Here is an 18,713-nt window from a genome sequence, read left to right on the forward strand (position 1 = left end):
CCTTTCTGCAAGAGCAGTATGTTCTCTCAGCCACTGAGCCCTCTCTCCAGCCCACATTGATCATTTCTTGTGTGTGTGTGTGTGTTTACTAATATATGTGCAACCAGACCAATGAACACATATTGAAGCTGGAAAACACTGTGAGATTCTGTTCTTTCCTTCTACAGCATGGGTTCTGGGGATGGAACTCAGGTCACATGGCCTGATAACATCATTTTTACCAGCTAAGCCTTCTCACAGGTCCAAAATTTGGTTGTTTGTTTCATAATGAAAAGGATTTATGGAATAAAGGTTTTATTTTACCATACGAGGTATAATAAATCTAATTTTTTTGTTAACTAATCACATAGAAACATAACACACATATACTCTCTCACACACACAGGTACATGCATGAACATGCAGTAACAAAAAAAATAAATAAAATCCCAGAAAACGGTTTATGTTGTGGGTAAAAATAAGATTCCCATGCTAACTTTAATTTATTTAATACCAAGAACAAACTCCTGTTTTAGAGTTTATAGAGAGCTGCCATTTTCTTTCAGCCCCGAAACACAGTTCAAAGATGCTTAAATCAGTGTCTCCATGGTTAAAACCCTAGTTACAACTCCTTGGTTTCTGTCTAGGCTGATATGCTCACCTTCAGAGTCATATAAATATGTCACGGGATTCAAAAGAGCAATTCATGGCTGCAAAGAAACTCAAAATTGGTGCTGCTGGAGAGGGGATAAGAAGGGGCGATGACTATTCTTGGCACTCAACTTGACTATATCTAGAGTTAACTAAAACCCAAGTCACTGGGGACACCTGTGAGGAGTTTATTTCTTTTTTTAATACTTTATAAATATACCAATCAAAATTTCCATTTCCTCCCCTCCTCCCACTTCCCTCCCGCTCCCCCCACCACACCCTCCTCCTCACCCCCCTCCAGTCCTAAGAGAGGACAAGGTACCCTGCCCTGTGGGAAGTCTAAGGCCCTCCCCCCACCTCCAGGCTTAGGAAGGTGTGCATCCAAAGAGAATAGGATCCCCAAATGCCAGTACATGCAGTAGAGATGAATCCCAGTGCCAGGAGTTTATTTCTTAATTAAATCATTTGAAGTGGAAAGATCTACTTTTAGTCCAGATCTTTGGATGTGGGAAGATTGTAGGGCATTTCATTTGTATTTTAATAAATAAAGCTTGCCTGAAGATCAGAGAGTTAAACAGCCCCACTTGTCAGCCTTACAGACCAGGCAGTGGTAACACACATCTTTAATCCTGATAACCACACTGTCATAGAAACCGGGTGGTACATGCCTTAAATCCCAACCCTAGAGAGGATTATAAAAAGGGAGGAGACAGCTCTCAGACACAGTCTCATTTTGAGATTCCTGGAGGCAGGATCACCATTTCGGATTGAGGCAGGGGTGAGAGCCACCTACTGGCTGTTTTGCTTTTCTGGTCTTCAGGTTGAACCTCAATATTAGTCTCTGAGCTTTTATTAATCGTGCTTCAGAAGATCAACCTTTAATTTGGGCCACACCTTTTGCTGGCAGCCTACTTAAAGGACAGGAAGAAGGAAACTTACTCTTTCTTTGCCTGTTTGCTCTTCCTGGCGAGTTCATTTCTTCATGTCATTAGAATCTACTTATTTTGGATCCTGGCATAATATCCAGCTTGTGAGTCATTCTAATAAATCCCACATATATTCATTGTTTAAAGTCTGTTCCTCTAGAGAGGCCTGAGGAATAGAGAAGGAAAGAGGATCTCACTATGCAGATAAGCTCCCCAGGGTGGCGGCCATTAGGAAGTCACCTGGGTTATCTCTGCCTGGTCAGGTGTCACATGTCCATCCCTCCTTCCTGGGTAATGAACACTCCCATGTGGATGAGAGAGCTCAGAGAACCCCATTCACATTGCTGTTTACTTCTTCTGCAGATGCAAGTCCTGTACCAAAGGAGAGCTGGTTCCCACATTCCCCGGCTCTGTTCCTACAGAAAATCAAGATCAAGTGAGCCTTTGCTCTTTTGCTCCATGGGAGGGTTCTGTCCTCCCTGCCATCCCAATTGAAGTCATGGGTTGAACACATTGGACTTTGGTGGTTTCCTTACTATGATCTGCTGCCTGTTCCCTCTCTGTGGGGAGTCAGCCTTTGCTCAGGTCTCCCCAGGAGCAGTGCAAGACAGCACACACCTAGTGGCTTTTTCTCTTCATCAATTAGACAGAGCTTTGGGATGCTTGCTCATACGTGTCTGGCCTTCTGTGTCTCGGCAAGAGCTGAGTGGCCATTTTCAGGCCAGCTCTGACATCTAGTGGCTGTGGTTGTCACAGCAAAACACAGGTCTTACTCCACAAGGAACAGCCTTTTATTTGAAGCAAATGTGAGTGATTATCCCAGGGAATATGGGTTCAGGTTGCCCCAAGTGATCAAGACTCCCCTGTGGCTATATAACATTTATGGTTACAAAAAAAAAAAAAGGGGCCCAAAGTCAATGCAGTTATCAGCTACATCAGGCAAATGGGGTATAGCAGGGCGGCGACAACTCTGCTAGAGGTTTCAAATGCTGTTTTAACAGCTAGTCGAGCTTAGGGTTGGTGGCAGCTAGTGACTTCTCCGTCCACTGCAAATATTTGACCTAATTGTCGCAAAGATGCCTGGGCACACACAAAGGAAGGTCATCCATGTCCATAAAAAGGACTGATGTTGGCCAAAGGCACTTCTCTAGAATCATCAAATTTAATCAGTTAGTCTGTGTGCCGAATCTTCAAAGCAGATGTGACCTTTCCCGAGAACTTACTCTCACAGCCCATAAGGATGCCATCTTATAAAGCCAGAGCCACAGCAGCCTTTCAGGTAAAGACTTCATGGTTAACAAGGGACCTACATCAATCCTTCCTGAAGATGGCACTGCTTGGCCTCGTCCTGCCCCAGTGGGTTCCATCTCTCTCTGCATTGCCATGCTCTGGGGTCTAGGTTTCCGGCACTTGGACCTTCCTTGGCAAGCTTTAATCTCAACCTATCTCCAAACCATGGGAACTGCTGCATAAAACATGGACAGCTGGCCTTCAGCTAGCCTATCTACTGAACCGTTTCAGAGGAGACTGAGGGACCTTACTGTTCGTTGTTCTAAAGTCACGACATTTGGGAACACACGAAAGAGGACAACTCAGGCACTTGAGATGTTTACACTGAGGAAATTAAAAATTAAAGGCAGTGACTATGTCAGGTGCTATGTCAGGTTTCCTGAAAGCGCACACTTTCTCTAACCTCCAGGTGCCGAAGCCCTTCCTTGTGCCATGCAATGCCCCCTCAGGCCTATGTAGGGCCTGGAGCAGTGAGGGCTCCAGACATACCCACTCAGGACATCTTGAATTTTGCAGAAAAATGGATGGAGCTAGAAAACATTATTTTGAGTGAGATAACCTAGACACAGAAAGACAATTTTCACATGTACTCACTCATAGGTGGTTTTTAAACATAAAGCAAAGAAAAACCAGCCTACAAACCACAATCTCAGAGAACTTAGACAACAATGAGGACACTAAGAGAGACTTACATAGATCTAATCTACATGGGAAGTAGAAAAAGACAAGATCTCCTGAGTAAAATGGGAGCATGAGGACCTTGAGGGAGGGTTGAAGGGGGGAGGGAGAGGCAGGGAGGGGAGCAGAGAAAAATGTAGAGTTCAATAAAAATCAATAAAAAATCTATTTAATAAAGATTTATTTATTTATTTAAAGGAAAAAGAAAAAAATGAGTTAGCATTCCCAGGGCCTACCGTACAGGCATGAGGCATTATTCTAAGCACTGTGCATATGGTAATGTCACTGGAGGTAGGTTACATTTAGACATTATAAAGAAGAACCAGGCAATACAGGGAAGTTACCTTGTCCGTGCCCATATAGCTGCTTAGTGGACAACCCAGAATGTCACCCCAGGATTCAGGCCCCACAGATGTCGGAGAATATGCTGTGACAGCAGCCTTTATCTCCAAGTGTTTGTATTCCAAACCATGATTTATTTATGGTGATAATCGAGAACCATGGTGTCTGGATCTTCCGAACCTTTCTGAGAATAATGACTATACTGAACAGTTTGGGAACTCCGCTTTCGATAAACTAGGTTTTCTTCTGAAGAAAGCGCTGACTGGGCATAGCGCATGTGTTCAACTGTTTATCTGTGCCCAGCACTTATTCAGCGACGCTGTTGGAACTTTAGACTTCATTTGCTGTGCTAGATTGCCGACATTTCACTTTCTACCACAAATGAGCGAATTCTCTCCTTCCTAGAACCTAAACAGCTGTGCAGTTGGCACATCTGGAATTCTGGAGAACATCGGAACACACAGCTCTTGATGGGGCATGAACTTTATTCCAAGTCACTGAAGGTTTTCAGGAAGCCATCACTGCAATTCCTCTTGCTCGCTGTGTGCTCGCTGCATGCTCGCTGTGTGCTCGCTGCCACCTCAAGTTGGAGTGCATTTCTGGCGGAAGTGATAACGTTAGTCTTTCTCTGCAATGGCATCTGGGAGAAATAGGCACAACATGCTTCTGTTCCTGCTGCTGACTGGGGCCCAAAGGCCTCTGGGTAAAGAAGTGGGCGGGCATTGCACAAGGCAGCAACAGTCGGTCTCTGCGTAAAGCAGTTGGTGGACGTTACATTCCAGCGCAAAGGCCTCTGGGTGAAGCCGTTGACGAGCGGCTGCTTCGGCACAAAGGTCTCTGGGTGAAGCAGTTGGTGCTCCTGCTTGGCGTGGAAGACTTTGGTGAAATTCGAGGCATGGGCATTGGGCCGTTGTTATTTTAGGTGAAAAGGGGGTAATGCAGTGGATGTCTGAAATCTTTGTTTTCTACTTAACACAAGTATTCGCTTCAGGGGAGCCCTCCCCCTTTTGGTGAACTTCCTGTATTCGCTCCTTAGTTTCTTAAGCTAGGTGTGGGAGACAGTGTAGATCTGCCTCCTTCACTTACTTGTTCTGTAAAGCAGCTAACAGCCTTGCCTGCCTGTTCCATCTGTGCACATCTGAAGCAGGTTAACTCGTGTTTTCCTCTTCTTTATTACTGAAGGATATCGGGCAGTTTAATCTCTAGCAGTCCTGTTGCTTTCCCAGGGCTCATTTCCATGGCGGAAGTGGGGTGGAGTGGGCAGAGGGGAGGAAGCAAGAGACTGAGTTTCCTAGGGCTGCTGGAACAAACGTGGTGGAGTAAAACAAATGTACTGTCTCACAGACTGGGGTTGTAAGAGTCTAAAATCCAGGTCCTGTCAGGGTTGGGTAAAATGAACTCTTAGAGAGTATGCACCTTCCTCTTAGCGTCAGATGCTGGGTGGCAATCCCAGATGTCCCTTGGTTTGTGGACTCACCATCACAGCGTCATCAGCCGGTCTTCCCGTCAAACCCTCCTGGGTGTCTTTTTCCACTTTGCATAGGAAAGTCACCAGTTTAGAGCCCACGCTAATCTCGTGAACTCATCTTTGTTACATCTGCAAAAATCCGTATTATGCTTTGAATCTGAAATGTCCCACACAGACTCATGTTTTGAATTCTTGTTTGCTCTTCTCTCCAGCCTTGGTTTTTTCTGGAAACTTCTGGACATAGGACAGTGGCTCTTAATGGCTCTAACCCATGGACATACCTCATAGATGGCCTCTGCTCCTTGGCCTCTGCAATGTGTGTGCAGCGGTGTCTGCTACGCTCTGCTCTCTGCCGCCACTGCGTCCTGCGCTCAGCTCACATGGCCAAGTAAGTGCGAACACTGGCTTAGGAAGCTGAAATAATTAACTAACTCATCTCTCTTGTTACTTTTATCAGGGACTTATCCCAGTTATGCTGAATAACTACACAACCCTAAGTTCTGGAGTTAGAGTTTAACACAGTTCCAGGAGCATGTAACTCACCCTACAAGAACACACAATCTTAATAGCTTTTCTTATGAAGAATACCTTGGACCTGAGGAGCTGTGGTAGTTGGTAAAATGTTCTTGGTTTTGAGAATGAAGCCCTGAATGTGATCCCCAGAAACTACGTAAAGCCTGGGTGTGGTAGTTTGTGCTGGTTGTCCTTGCCCTCGGAAGAGGGAGACAGTCTTCTCTGGAGCTAGCTGGCTAGCCAGTCTAGCTGAGTTGGTGACCCAGGTGCCAGTGAGAGACTGCCACAGAGGACAAGGTGGACAATGGCAAGCTGAGTGGCTTCTGAAAAACAACACCTCAGGTTGACCTTTGGTCTTTGCCCACGCACCTGCCTGCAAACTTCCTGCCTCCTTTTATGCTCAGCTCACACCTGACTTTAAATATGATGTATTTATTTTTATTTTTTAAATTAAATAAATTTATTTTACATCCTGGCAGTAGATTTCCCTTGCTCTTCTCCACCCAGTCCCTCCCCTTTTCCCTGTTGCCCCTCACAACCATTCCTTCTCCGTTTCTTTTCAGGAAAGGGCAGGTCTCCCATGAGTAGCAATGAAACATGGCATATCAAGGTGCAGTCAGACTAAGTACCTCTTCATGTATTAAGGCTGGGCAGGACGATCCAGTATAAATAGATTCCAAAAGCCAGTAAAAGAGTTAGAGACAGCCCCTGACCCCACTGTCGGGAGGCCCACAAGAGGAACAATCTTAACACAATGTTAACATATATGCAGAGTCCCTAGGTCAGTCCCAAGTGGCTTCCTGGTTGTTGGTTCAGTCTCTGTGAGCCCCTATGGGCTCAGGTTAGTTGATTCTGTAAGTTTTCTTGTGGTGGCCTTGATCCTTCTGGTCCCTATAATCCTTTCTCCCCCTCTTCTGCAGGATTCCTCAAGCTCTACCTAATATTTGGCTGTAGGTCTGCATCTGTTTCCATAAGTTGCTGGATGAAGCCTGTCTGATGACAGTTGACCTAGGCACCAATCTGTGTGTATAGCAGAATATTGTTAGGTATCATTACATTGTCATTTTATCCTCTAGTCATGGTTGGTTCTACCCTAGGTCTCTGCATCAGCCAACCTGTAGGTCTCGGTGTTTCAGGCCGTTCATGGGTAGACTTACTCTCCTGGTATGGGTTTTTGTCTAGACAAGTCATTGGTTTGCCATTCCCTTAATCTTTAGGCCACCATTATCCCAGCACATCCCATAGTTGGGACAGAATGTAAATCGAAAGTTATGTGTCTGGGTTGATTTTCCACTCCTTCCACTTGAAGTCTTGCCTGGTCCCAGGAGATGGCAGATCAGGCTCCATACCCACTATTGCTAGGAGTCTTAGCTGGGGTCATCCTTGTAGATTCCTGGGACATTCCCTTGTACCAAATTTTTACCTTAACCCTGAAATGCCCCCACTTTCCAGTAGTCTCTTTCAGTGCTCTCTCCTTCCACCCCAACCCCAAGCTGATGTATTTACTTTTTGAAAACAATGTGTGTGTGTTTTGCCTGAGTGTACATATGCGCACCACAAGTGCCTAGTGCCTGCAGAGGGCAGATCCACTGGAACGGGAGTCACAGATGGTTATGAGTCACTGTGTGGGTGCTGAGAACTGAACCCCAGTCCTCTGCAAGAGCAAATGCTCCTAACTGCTGCTGAGTATTGCCCCTATTTTAGATAATCATTGAGTGTAATTAGTGCTTCCCACATACACATGAGTGTGGGACCGTCCCCTGGAGCACGCTCCTAAAGAAAACTGAGTTTCCATCTCCTAGCCGCTGTTAGCTGTAAATTGATCCCCAGGGTTGAGGTTCATGTGGTCAACTTGGTCCTCTGGTCTATTGCTTAAAGGTGTTTTTAGTTGTCACCAATAATGTTTTCTTCATGGTGAAATTCCTCCAGAGTTAATTTTGGGGTCACCATCTTCACAGCAATAATTCATCCATAATTTTGATCTGAAGTCTTTTTCATTATTTCTCCCTCTCACATAGACAAAGTTTGTGCATTTTCTATAGTAAATGTATCAACACTTGGGAAAAAAGTGTGATAAAAATAAGATTTGTAAGTGTTTTAAAGTTCCAACTTTAACCTTAATCATTACTAACTGGCTGCCTGACTTCTGTAGATGTGATTTAATCACACATAAGATGTGAATATATAAAAGGGCATATTTAGATTAAAATAGATATAAGATGTGAATATATAAAAGGACATATTTAGATTAAAATAGATGGATCTTTCACTATTCTGCTTATTATTCTTAGATTTAAATAACTTGATATAATTTTTATTGCTTTAAGTAAATACAAACCAAAATAATCAAAAGGATATCATAGCCTCCAGAACTCACAACCTCTGAACAAATTGCTGAATTATCAAAACAATATGAAGTTAAGTGTGTAAATTTAATTGGAATAGCATTTTTTGAGACAGACTTTTCTCTGTAGCTTTGGAGTCTGTAGACCAGACTCTGCCTTCTGAGTGCTGGGATTAGAGGCATGCACTACCACTGACCAGCTCAGAATAGCAATTTTGTGGACTAATTGAATAGTATAGGGCTTTCTTTTGAACTTTCCAATGCTTTATTTACAGGGAGGGATTAAACTTTTCATCTATAATTTAGAAGCTAAGTTCAAAAAATGCAGACAGAAGTTTCTGTCTCACCCAGTCCCGCAGACGTTCAGTCCCAAAGAAACAAACATACAGAAGCTTATATTTGGCCTATTAGCTAGACTTATTAACTAGTTCTTATAACTTAAATTAACCCATAATTCTTGCCTGTGTTTAGCCACATGGCTTGCTACCCTTTCTCACTAAGGCATTCTCATCTTCCTTCCTTTGCAGCTAGCTGGTGATTGACTCTCTCTGCCTTTTCTCTTCCCAGGATTCTCCTGGTCTGGTTGCCCCTTCTATACTTCGTGCCTGTCTACTGGCCAATCAGCATTTTATTAAACTAATATGAGTGACAAATCTTTACAATGTACAAGAGCATTGTCCCACAGCAAATAAAACATATATTAGTCACTAGCAATAAACTGGAGAATGTTCCAGAATTGCCTTATGAAAAAGGACTAATTGATTCACAGTCATCATCTAACCCAAAGGAAGACACTGAGCAAAATCATTTGAGAAGAAGATTGGAGCAATTGTCCTAACATCTGGACCACTGGAGAACTCACTGAATGATGTGCTTTGCCCATGTTCTCTAGGAAGACACAGGAACAAACAACAAAAGTGAAGTGACTGGAAGATGATAGATGACAAGCTCCTGAAGCTGGTGAGACACTGATGCTTCCCATGATGGGTGAGTTCCCACAGTGGTGCCAGGTCTGGTGATTCTCTAGCAGGATATACAGGACTCAGCACACAGTCACACCTGGATAAGATTTATTACAGAGAAGTGGAGGGTGGGTGCCTATGAGGAAAGGAGAGCCAAGCCTACAAGGTCTCCTCCAGACTCACACAGAACTTGTTTAATTTCTTTGACAGTGAGTTGTGGGAATGCATGTGGTATGTGAGCCCATGAAGAACATTAGAAACAAATGCAGTGCTCAGACTTTATTGCAGATGTCACATAGGTGTCGTGTTCATAGAAGGTACCAATACCCAGACTCACACAGAAGCAGGTGTTGGACACAAGCCACACTGATTATGCACACAGCTTAGTGTGTACACCACTCTTCTGAGTGAATGGTTGGAACTTTCTTGAAAACCAGTTTCTTAGGTGCCATGTTGAGGCTGACTTTGTAACAGCCAGACTTTGTGGGGAGAGTGTACTTAGTTCTTTGGGCATTCATGGACAGAACAGGTAGAGTCCTGAGTATTCCTTCATCACTAGGAAATAGGGCAAAGACCACTGTCCTTGCCCTCTTCCTCAGCTAAATGATAGACAAAGGATGGAAATTTGTTTATGGTGCCGACAGAAATAAGTCTGACTGCTAACAAGTCATGGTAGATCAGTCATGGCAGAGATTAATTTACATATAAATTTTGTTAAATGTAATTTCAAACTGAATTTATTTCATTTGCTTTGCACTCTTCCATAGGTTTCTATGGTGGAAGAAACTGTTAATTCAGTGGTGAAAGTGGAAATAAATCACGATGCTTTGCTTCTTCATCTGTAAGTATTTTAAGCCTAATGCAGAAGAAATGGAAGTGGAGAGGCTGAGGATTTTCCGTTTGAGTCATGTGTATAGTCAGAATGGACCTGTACCATTGAAATGATCCCGTTAGGAAACTACCCTGCTCATTAGTCCATCCTCTGCCAACCCTTATCTCCGCATTGAATTATGGAATGTCTGTATTAGTGTGTGTGTATAGTAGGAAAACAGTTTGTTTACATGGATGGAAAAAGCTACAGTAAGGTCTGTAAAAGGTGTCAATATAGCATTGTCTTCACAGAACAATTCAAATGTGAAGAACAACAAATAAAAGGTGCACAGCTTCCTACTTAGCAGGGTAATTAATTCACATTGCAGTAGAGGTCAAGGCCAGTGTAACAAAACCAAGGCAGGTGTTATCCATTATAATCAGTAAGCTGAGAATTACAGGGTGAAGACCACTTCTGATTTAAAAAATATGCAGTCTGCACAGACTATACTAAGATAAGGGAACCCAGTTATCAGTTGTTGAGGGCTTCCAGACTGTTTTTAAAAAAAGCAATGAGTTGATATAAATAGCTTATACAGTAAAAGAGTACACATGATAAAGTGAGAAAAGTTAAGTCCAAAACACAGACTTGTAAAAGTGATATCTTACACAACACACGTAGTATTTTGCATGTAAAAGTATCTGGTTTCTGCAAGGAAAAAAAATGTGCTTGGTTTTCAGCCATATTGCAGCTCTTGTAAACTGATTCCCTTGTGTGCAAATTTCTCCGAGACAAACTAAATGTCTTTTCAAAGCACACAACACTACAAGTGTTCTCACCACAGCCTGAAGAGTATTTTGTCTTCTCTTACCGCAGAAACACATTTAATTTTTAAAGATTTGTTTTATTTTTAATTATGTATATGTGTGTTTACTTGTGGGTATGTGCAGTTGCCCATGACAGCCAGGACAGGGCAGGGATCCCCTGGAGCTGGAGTTACAGGCAGAGTTGTGAACCTTCTGATGTAGACTCTGAAAATCTAACCCAGGTCCTCCAACAGAGCAGCAAGTGCTGGGCTGCTGAGCCAGGTCTCCAGCTCCTGGTGGCACATTTAAAAATGGTAAAAGTTCATGGTACAGTGACACATTAAACAACGCGGTGGTAAATTTTTGTTATAAAAGTCATCCTTGGTTTGTAGGGAGAGTCTGCCAGGAAGGGTATCGTAAAGAAGACCCTGCTTACTCAGACTATCAGGAGTCCCACAACAGTTGCTGCCCAGAGGAACCCTGAAATAGAATTTTTGACTCATTTACAGGAATTCAAACCTATCCTTTTTTTTTCCAGCCTGTTTTGTGTTTTATCATGTGCCTCCTTAGGCCTTGGCAGTTCCTTGTGCAATGGGCACAGTGCTCCTTCTGCAGCTGCTGCTTGTCTTTAGCTCTGTGGTTGGAGTTCACTGATGTGCAGTGCAGTGGCTAGGCAAGTGTTTGGTTCCATGAACCAGCTGTACTATTTGTGAGTTAATTAAAAAGGGATGGCATGCCCACGTGTGGAAGTACCAACAGTTGAGGGCACAGTGCCACCAATTTAGTCATGATGTTTCCTTAATAACTGTAGGTCTGAGCTCAGCTCTGGGAGCAGCAGATACCTTGAAGCACCTGCCCACAGACCAGGTAGTGGCAGAAGCCCACATTCAACAAAGAAAGAGGCAGCAGTGAGAACCATAGTGTCCCTTCTATGGCACTGGGTCAGAGCGTTGACAGTGGCACACCCCAGCATGGCATAGGGGAAGCATGCTGGCTTCAGGAACTGCATGGTTGCCTGCTTTCAATCCTAACATTGACACCAAACCTATATAGGTTGCTACAGGCCCATGTTAACAGGGACGATGTCCTCGTCTCTGAAGTAGCCCCAGGTTGCTTCTCTAATGACTCATTCTGCACCCCCCCTCCTTTTTTTTTTCCAGAACTGGAGGCATCTACTGCTACAGTCCTCGTAGCTCTGCTCCTCAGCTCCATGGTACTACGGATAGTTGCTGTCTCTGCTGTCTGTGTCCACAGGAGACAGAAGATCTGACTGTAGGTTTGAGGGAGGGTAGTCCAAGGATTGTTATTGAAGGGGCAAGGCAAGCCGGAGGGTCAGGTAAGACCACACAACATTAGGTTTATGGAGTCTGGAGAAGTTATCACACATTGCTCGGCATACTCAGGAGTCTCATGAAACTCTGGGTAGTTCCCAGCTCCCAGGAGGTGTGTGATTTGCAAGGTCAAGGACTTGGCAACAGTATTCACAGCATCCTAAATGACCTAAATGAGGTGGACCATGGGGTGATGGAAGGAACACTGACTTTCATGGTCTCCATGGAGGCCGTCTCTGGATTAGTGGGTGGCTAGGAGTCTGTGGGCCAAGCAGAATCTACATTTTTAGAAGTTATAGGTGGTCTTTTCTTAAGGCTGTTTCTATTGCTTATGATTAAGAAGTGACAAGGAAAGATGGTCATGACTTGGGAAGGAGACAGAAGTGACAATTCTCTGGCATGGGGTTCTCCTCTACCTAGGGCATGCATATCAATTCAGGGGTAATTGACAAATGGTAAGAAAACTATTAAATGGGACATATTTCCTCATTTCTCTCTTTCCTCTGCCGCATTGGACCCTTAATTTCTGCTGCCTCCTAATGCCTTCCCTCCCAGGACAGCAACCAGCCCATAATATCTGGTTGTTCCTCTGCATAGGCTTTGATGCCCCAGAGATGGGTTTAGATTCATGGTACTGAGTAGGTGCCCAAGAATGGGCTCTGGGCCCTGACTCTGGACCCTCCCTAGAGTGTGAGGAATAAACCCAATCTGATCACATCAGGGGGTTTTTGACGCTCACCATGGGACTGACTGTCACAACAGTTCTTTCTCCATAGCTACACCATTTTCTGGATTCCTGTTTAACCAAACTCTTAAACCTTGTTGCTGTTTTCAAATAAGTACCATCCTAACTTAGGAATAAAAGTCATTCTTTTTCCTCTTTATACAAGTGGGTCCAATTTTGCTGGAGGAACAGCAGGGCTTGTAGACTCCCTCTGTCATGAGCTGCTTTATGTGAGTTCTGGTGACACCAACTTAGGTTCTCACAGTTATCCAGCAGGCACTTTACCACCCCCCCCCCCCCCGAGTCATCTCAGCCCCTTGTGAACCTTATGAGGTTCTACAAACATTAAAATCCTTCAAGGCTGGGGACATGGCTGAGCAGTTAAAAGTGCATACTCTTCTTGCAAAGGACCTGAGTTCAGTTCCCAGTACCCACTTCTACATAGCTTACAGCTATCCAGGGATCCATTCCCCCTTCTAGACTCCATGTACACCTACACACACATACACACACACACACACACACACACACACACACACATACACACACACACACACTTTACACATACATGTAGACATAAAATTTTTTAAATAAAAAAAATCAATCTTTAAAACCATACTGTCAGTAATAAATGTGTAAATAAAGAATAATACAAAACAATTATTCTTAGTATAGTACACTGCAGTTTGAAATCTTAGACATTGTGAGTTTTGACCTTTATTTATGGAGAAAAGCGTATGAAGAATACTTTGAACAGTGACTTCTTATGTCTTCGCTCTGTAAGGCAGACATCTTTTCTATGTTTTTAATCATCATCCTCTGTGTGTTTTGGATCAACACCTAATCCCTTTGTATGTACTTTTGGTGCTGGGAGATCTCTGCAATAGTTTCTTTAATGTGAAGGTTTAGATGGTGCCATCTTTCTTCTTTTGCTACCACCACGTTCCTCATGAAATTATCTGCTGCCCACGTAGAGTCTCTTGAAGGGGGTTGGTGCCCACACTGCACAGTCACTTGCTTACCCTCCCCTAACTCCATGCTGGTCGAGATCACATCTGACCCCAGCAGTAGCTCTTCCTGCTTCTTCTCTGAACTCTCATCTTTTTTGCCAGTTCCATTATACGAATTGTTTACATCTGTAAACACTGTGAGGCCTCATCATTGAGTGACAAGGGGACAATACAATTATCCGCTTCCTGGGTATGCAGATATGGAAAGAGATGCCCACTGAGACCAGCCTATTACCAGCAGCACTAGAGGAAATGATAGGATTGGCCACTGACAGTGATAAGCATTTTACATTGGTATGTTCATTTGTGGAGTCAAGGGCCAGCACTCAAGTCTGTGCATGAGAAATTCCTGATGCTACATTTGTGAGGTATCTTCCAGAGAGACCTCTCAGGCATGGCTCAAGCCAATAAGAACCCTTTATTAGCCAGCCAGCAACTACACTGGGTGTTGGGGATCTGAGTGCAGTCCTAAGCCTTTTTCAGGGTGAGCTTTTAAGCCTGAAAACCACATCCTGGGTTGACAATCCACAGTTAGCAAGAAAATCTAGCCAGAAGTCAAACAAAAGAAGCCAAAATGCAAAATTCGTGTATTTAGGGACTTTCCCAGAACTTTGGACTTAGATAGATTACGTCTTTGTTCTCATTCTAGCAGGTGCTGCTGCTGCCTACATGCTGGCTTCCAAGGCCTGGATGGTACTTCCATCATGGCATCAGTTGTGCTAATGTCTGGGGAACTACTAAGATCTGGAAGCCTGCAACACTACATCTACCGTGAGGAAGGGAATTTGAGCCTTGTGTTGGACCAATGTTACGCAAACTCTGGCAACTAAAATTCATGAGTACCCACACCGAAACAAGAACCATTTGTCTTCTTTAAACATAATGCCAGGTCAAACAGGGAAAGGATGTGTAGAGCCTCAGTTTCTAGAATAGGGACTTTCATAGGATACACATTGAAGGCGAAAGTCACAAACAATCCCACACCAGTTTGGAATTATGATTAATAGAATGGTTATTTATTTAAATGGGAAAAAACTTACAGATCACCGTCCCAGACAATAGCCCTCTGCGCGATCAGGAAAGGAGTCTAGGAGCCTGAAGTGGAGCTGGAAACAAGAGACTGAGTGGAGGGCTGCCACTGCTTTTTTAAAGAGAGAGAGAGAGACCACGCCCTAGTGGGCTGGTATCTCAGCGGCTATTGGCTAAAGGAGTGGAAGGAGCTCCTGCAGCACCTCCCCCTTTTGTTTAAGTAAGAGAGTTCTAAACCTACTATGAAATTATATACAATAAGAACAAATATCCTATTCTAACTAGCTTAGGTCTTGTATAATAAATAACTTGGCCAAGTCATGAGAGGAAAGTAACTACATTTATATAGTCCTCAACCCCATCAAAGATCTGAGAAGGGAAATAATGTTACCTGAGTAATTAGGAAGTGCAATCAAACAACTTCCAAAACATGCAACAAATCACAGAGACAACTAGCTACCTGGGCAATCACCCAAGGTCACGTTTGCAGTGTTGAAGGAACCAACTTTGGCTAACATAACTGACATACCATTTTCAAAGGCAAGAAACTTTTCAAAACTATCTTACCCTGTCTTGGTAGGATATGGCAGTCCTGTTTTATCCGTTTATGGATATACTCTCTTTCTCTATCAATGGTTGGGGTATGGGCATTTCTTTTCTAAAGGCCAGTTTTGCCAAGAAAAAAAGGCTCCTGGTAGAGTGTTTTGGTACTCAACATTCTCTCGGGAATAGATTGGTGTTGCCAGGAGCAATTGTGTCTCACTACCATGGAACTCTGAGTTAGATTAAAGGCCATTTTCTACAGCTCTTTGAAGAGGTTGAAGATTCTCTATCTATACTTAATATAATCTCTATGTATCTAAAGAACCTGATTAGTCTAATTATAAATGACAAACATAGATGACTATTGATCTATATAATTCTCAATACCTATCTAACTTAAAGACTAAGATAATAAACAACTGTGCAATAAATGAAGACAATGACCTCTAAATGTAAACAATGTACAAGTATACATTACAATATGGTAAATATATATATCAATACATAAACAATATATAAGTATCTTAAGCAGAGGTAGAAATTTACACTACAATAATGCAGCAACATATGAAATGATTTTTTAAATAATGGATGTGTTGTTGGTGATACCAATTTCTCTTAAATATTACACTTCAGTTCAAACTCTTCTTCACTTTCCCACTATTCTCCAGATCTTTCAAATTTATTTTACTTACTTTGAATTAAAAAAAACATAACAATTCTGCAATCTTCAGTCATCTTTTGCTCTCTGGCAAAAACATAGAATGTGTAGCAGACGGAGGTAGCAATCCTGGGTTTTGCTTGGTGACCTTAGGAACAACCTGTGTGCCTCATTTCCCTCCTGGGAAGTTGTGGTGAAACACTGGGAGTTTCCATGATATAAAGCTTCCATGATAATATAGTCCAACAATGACTGTATAATAAATAATAATAAATTTATTTTTTATAACAATAAAAGTGGATCTTAAATTACTTTAAGTAATTTAATTAAAAAATATTTGTCACAGGTATATCCTGCCACTTGGGTTTTAGTTAATACCAAACATAGTCAAGTTGTCAATCAAGAAATTGACCATTGCAGGCAGTGAGAAGAATTCTGATGAATCTTTGCCAGTGAAAGAGGTTTGTCCCTGTCACTGGGAGAGCTGTTCTTTCCGTCAGTGGCAGAAGCATCCTCTCTTAGTAGTGATGCATTTTGCCTAGCACCATCAGAGGGGGTCTCCCGTCCGTCCTAGGGAAGCTCTCGTGGCTTCTGTGAGGCAGCTCCAAGCAAGGCCGTGCCGACGTGCTCAAGAAGCCCTTGCTGTCTTGCTTTGCTTCTAGGTGTATAGCAGAAGTCTAAGCAGGCCACTGGATATGAGATTAGGTTGGTTGATACATAGACCACAAGATTGGTCCTTAGTCAGTGAGTTGGAAATGCTTACAAGACTGTGGTTTAAGGGTTCAAAGACTCAGGCAGAGAGTTGTCCAAGGGGGACTGTCATTTAAGACCCACCCACATGAAGGGTCTGAAAGACACAACTTTCACCACTGTTGTAGGAATGATTCATAAGGGGAGTCCCGGCGTCCATGGAAAGTACGGTCGCTACTCTCTGTGAGACAGACCTTACGGTAACTTCCTTCTGTCTCGCATCCCCATCTCACAGAGGAAGAGAGTCCTGCATCCTGTCTACAAATAGTTCGTGTGACAGAACGGTTGGGCACCACCAAGAAGCAGGCAGTTGCAGATTCATGGCCAATTTCTAGAATTCCCTTTTTTCTAGAGCATCTCCTTTGTTGGCATATGTCCTTTCTAGGATATTCTCTCACAGTAGAGACAAGCTGGTTTACAATTGGCTTGTAAGAAGAAATGACCAAATTCATGAGTTCTGGAGGGTCACAGACTCTGGTGCATGAGCGTAATGTAGATCACAGGGAAATTTTTAATGGGATTATTGATTCTTCAAAAATTCCATGCATACACACCATGCATCTTCAGCATATGCACCTCAACAGCTTCCCTTCCCCCCCGGTGTTCCCAACACATCCCTTCTCCTTCCATGTCCCCTCCTTTTCTGTTTGACAACTCAGAGTCTGATTAGTGCTGCCTGTTGCTGTGCTGACAGACCTTGTTGACTTAGCTTGTGCAAGTGAGTTCACTAGTTGAGTGGTAGAGTGCCCTAAAGACACAGCATTTCCCAGCACTCTGGGGACAGCCTGTGGCTCTTGCAACTTCCCTCCCTCCTTCTGTGATCCTCCCTGAGCCTTGCAGCTGGAGGAGGAGTTGATATAAATGTCTCCTTTGGAGCTGAGCCCTCAATTGACACTTATTCTCAGCATTTTGACCAGTTAGGACTTTCTGCACTAACTGCTGAGCACTGCAGAGGAGCTTCTCTGGCTGAGGGAAGGCAGCTCTAATATTTGGGTGTAAGCATAACTATTTAGACAGTAGTTTGATAATACATTGTTTAGTAAAACAACAGAAGTAGGCTCAGCCATTATCTTATACACTCACAAGGCTTTTGACAAAGTTATAGCACTGAGCCTGAATTCCTGCCTGTGGAGCAGAAGTCAAATCCAAGCTGAAAGTCTTTGGTTAACCTGTAAAACCTTTATGTCACTATTGAACCAGTGGGCTCATCTTGCCTGGCAGATTGGTATTGTAGCCATTCAGGGATGCCATTGTTTTTTTCCTCTCTTTGGCCTTCATTGCACTTCTGGCACCATGAGAACTGGTCTGCCATGAAGAAGTTTTTAGGTCAGTTTCAGCTTGACTGCTGTATGCATGATAAGGACATTTGAGGACGAGATGCTGTATAGACTTCTCTGAGTGGCAAATGATATAAAATTACTTGTGTTCCCTATGACTGGTTCCCAAAAGGTGGCCTTAGTAGAGAGAAGAGGAATTTAATAATTGAGTGAATAGAATGATTTTATTTGTGGCTGCTAGTCAGCTTTCTATCCCTACCACCCACCCCGTCATTACACAAATGAGTTTGTGAGCTCAGTGGCCAGGTGTCAGGGAGAGAGGTGATGCTGGGCTCTGCATCAAGAATCTTGCAAGAGGTGTTCAGTACCAGGGTCGTGTACTCTAGTCATTTTCTAATAGAGGGGTTGATGGGGTCACAGGGCCCTCACTTGAGATTCCAGCTACAACATCCCACAGTTCCCAGGCATTTGGATGTAATTCTTCCCTAATGGCCAGTGTTGTTCAGTATGCTGTGTTGTTTTGTTTTGTAGCAGGGTCTTACCCTGTTGCCCAGCTTGGCTCAAACTCCTGGCCAACAGTGATCCCTCTGCTGCAGCCTCCTGACTGGCTGGACTGTA

This window comes from Microtus oregoni, unplaced genomic scaffold (genome assembly GCF_018167655.1).
Source record: "Microtus oregoni isolate MIOR12 unplaced genomic scaffold, Mior012 000020F_ref0000438, whole genome shotgun sequence".
NCBI classification, from domain to species: Eukaryota; Metazoa; Chordata; class Mammalia; order Rodentia; family Cricetidae; genus Microtus; species Microtus oregoni.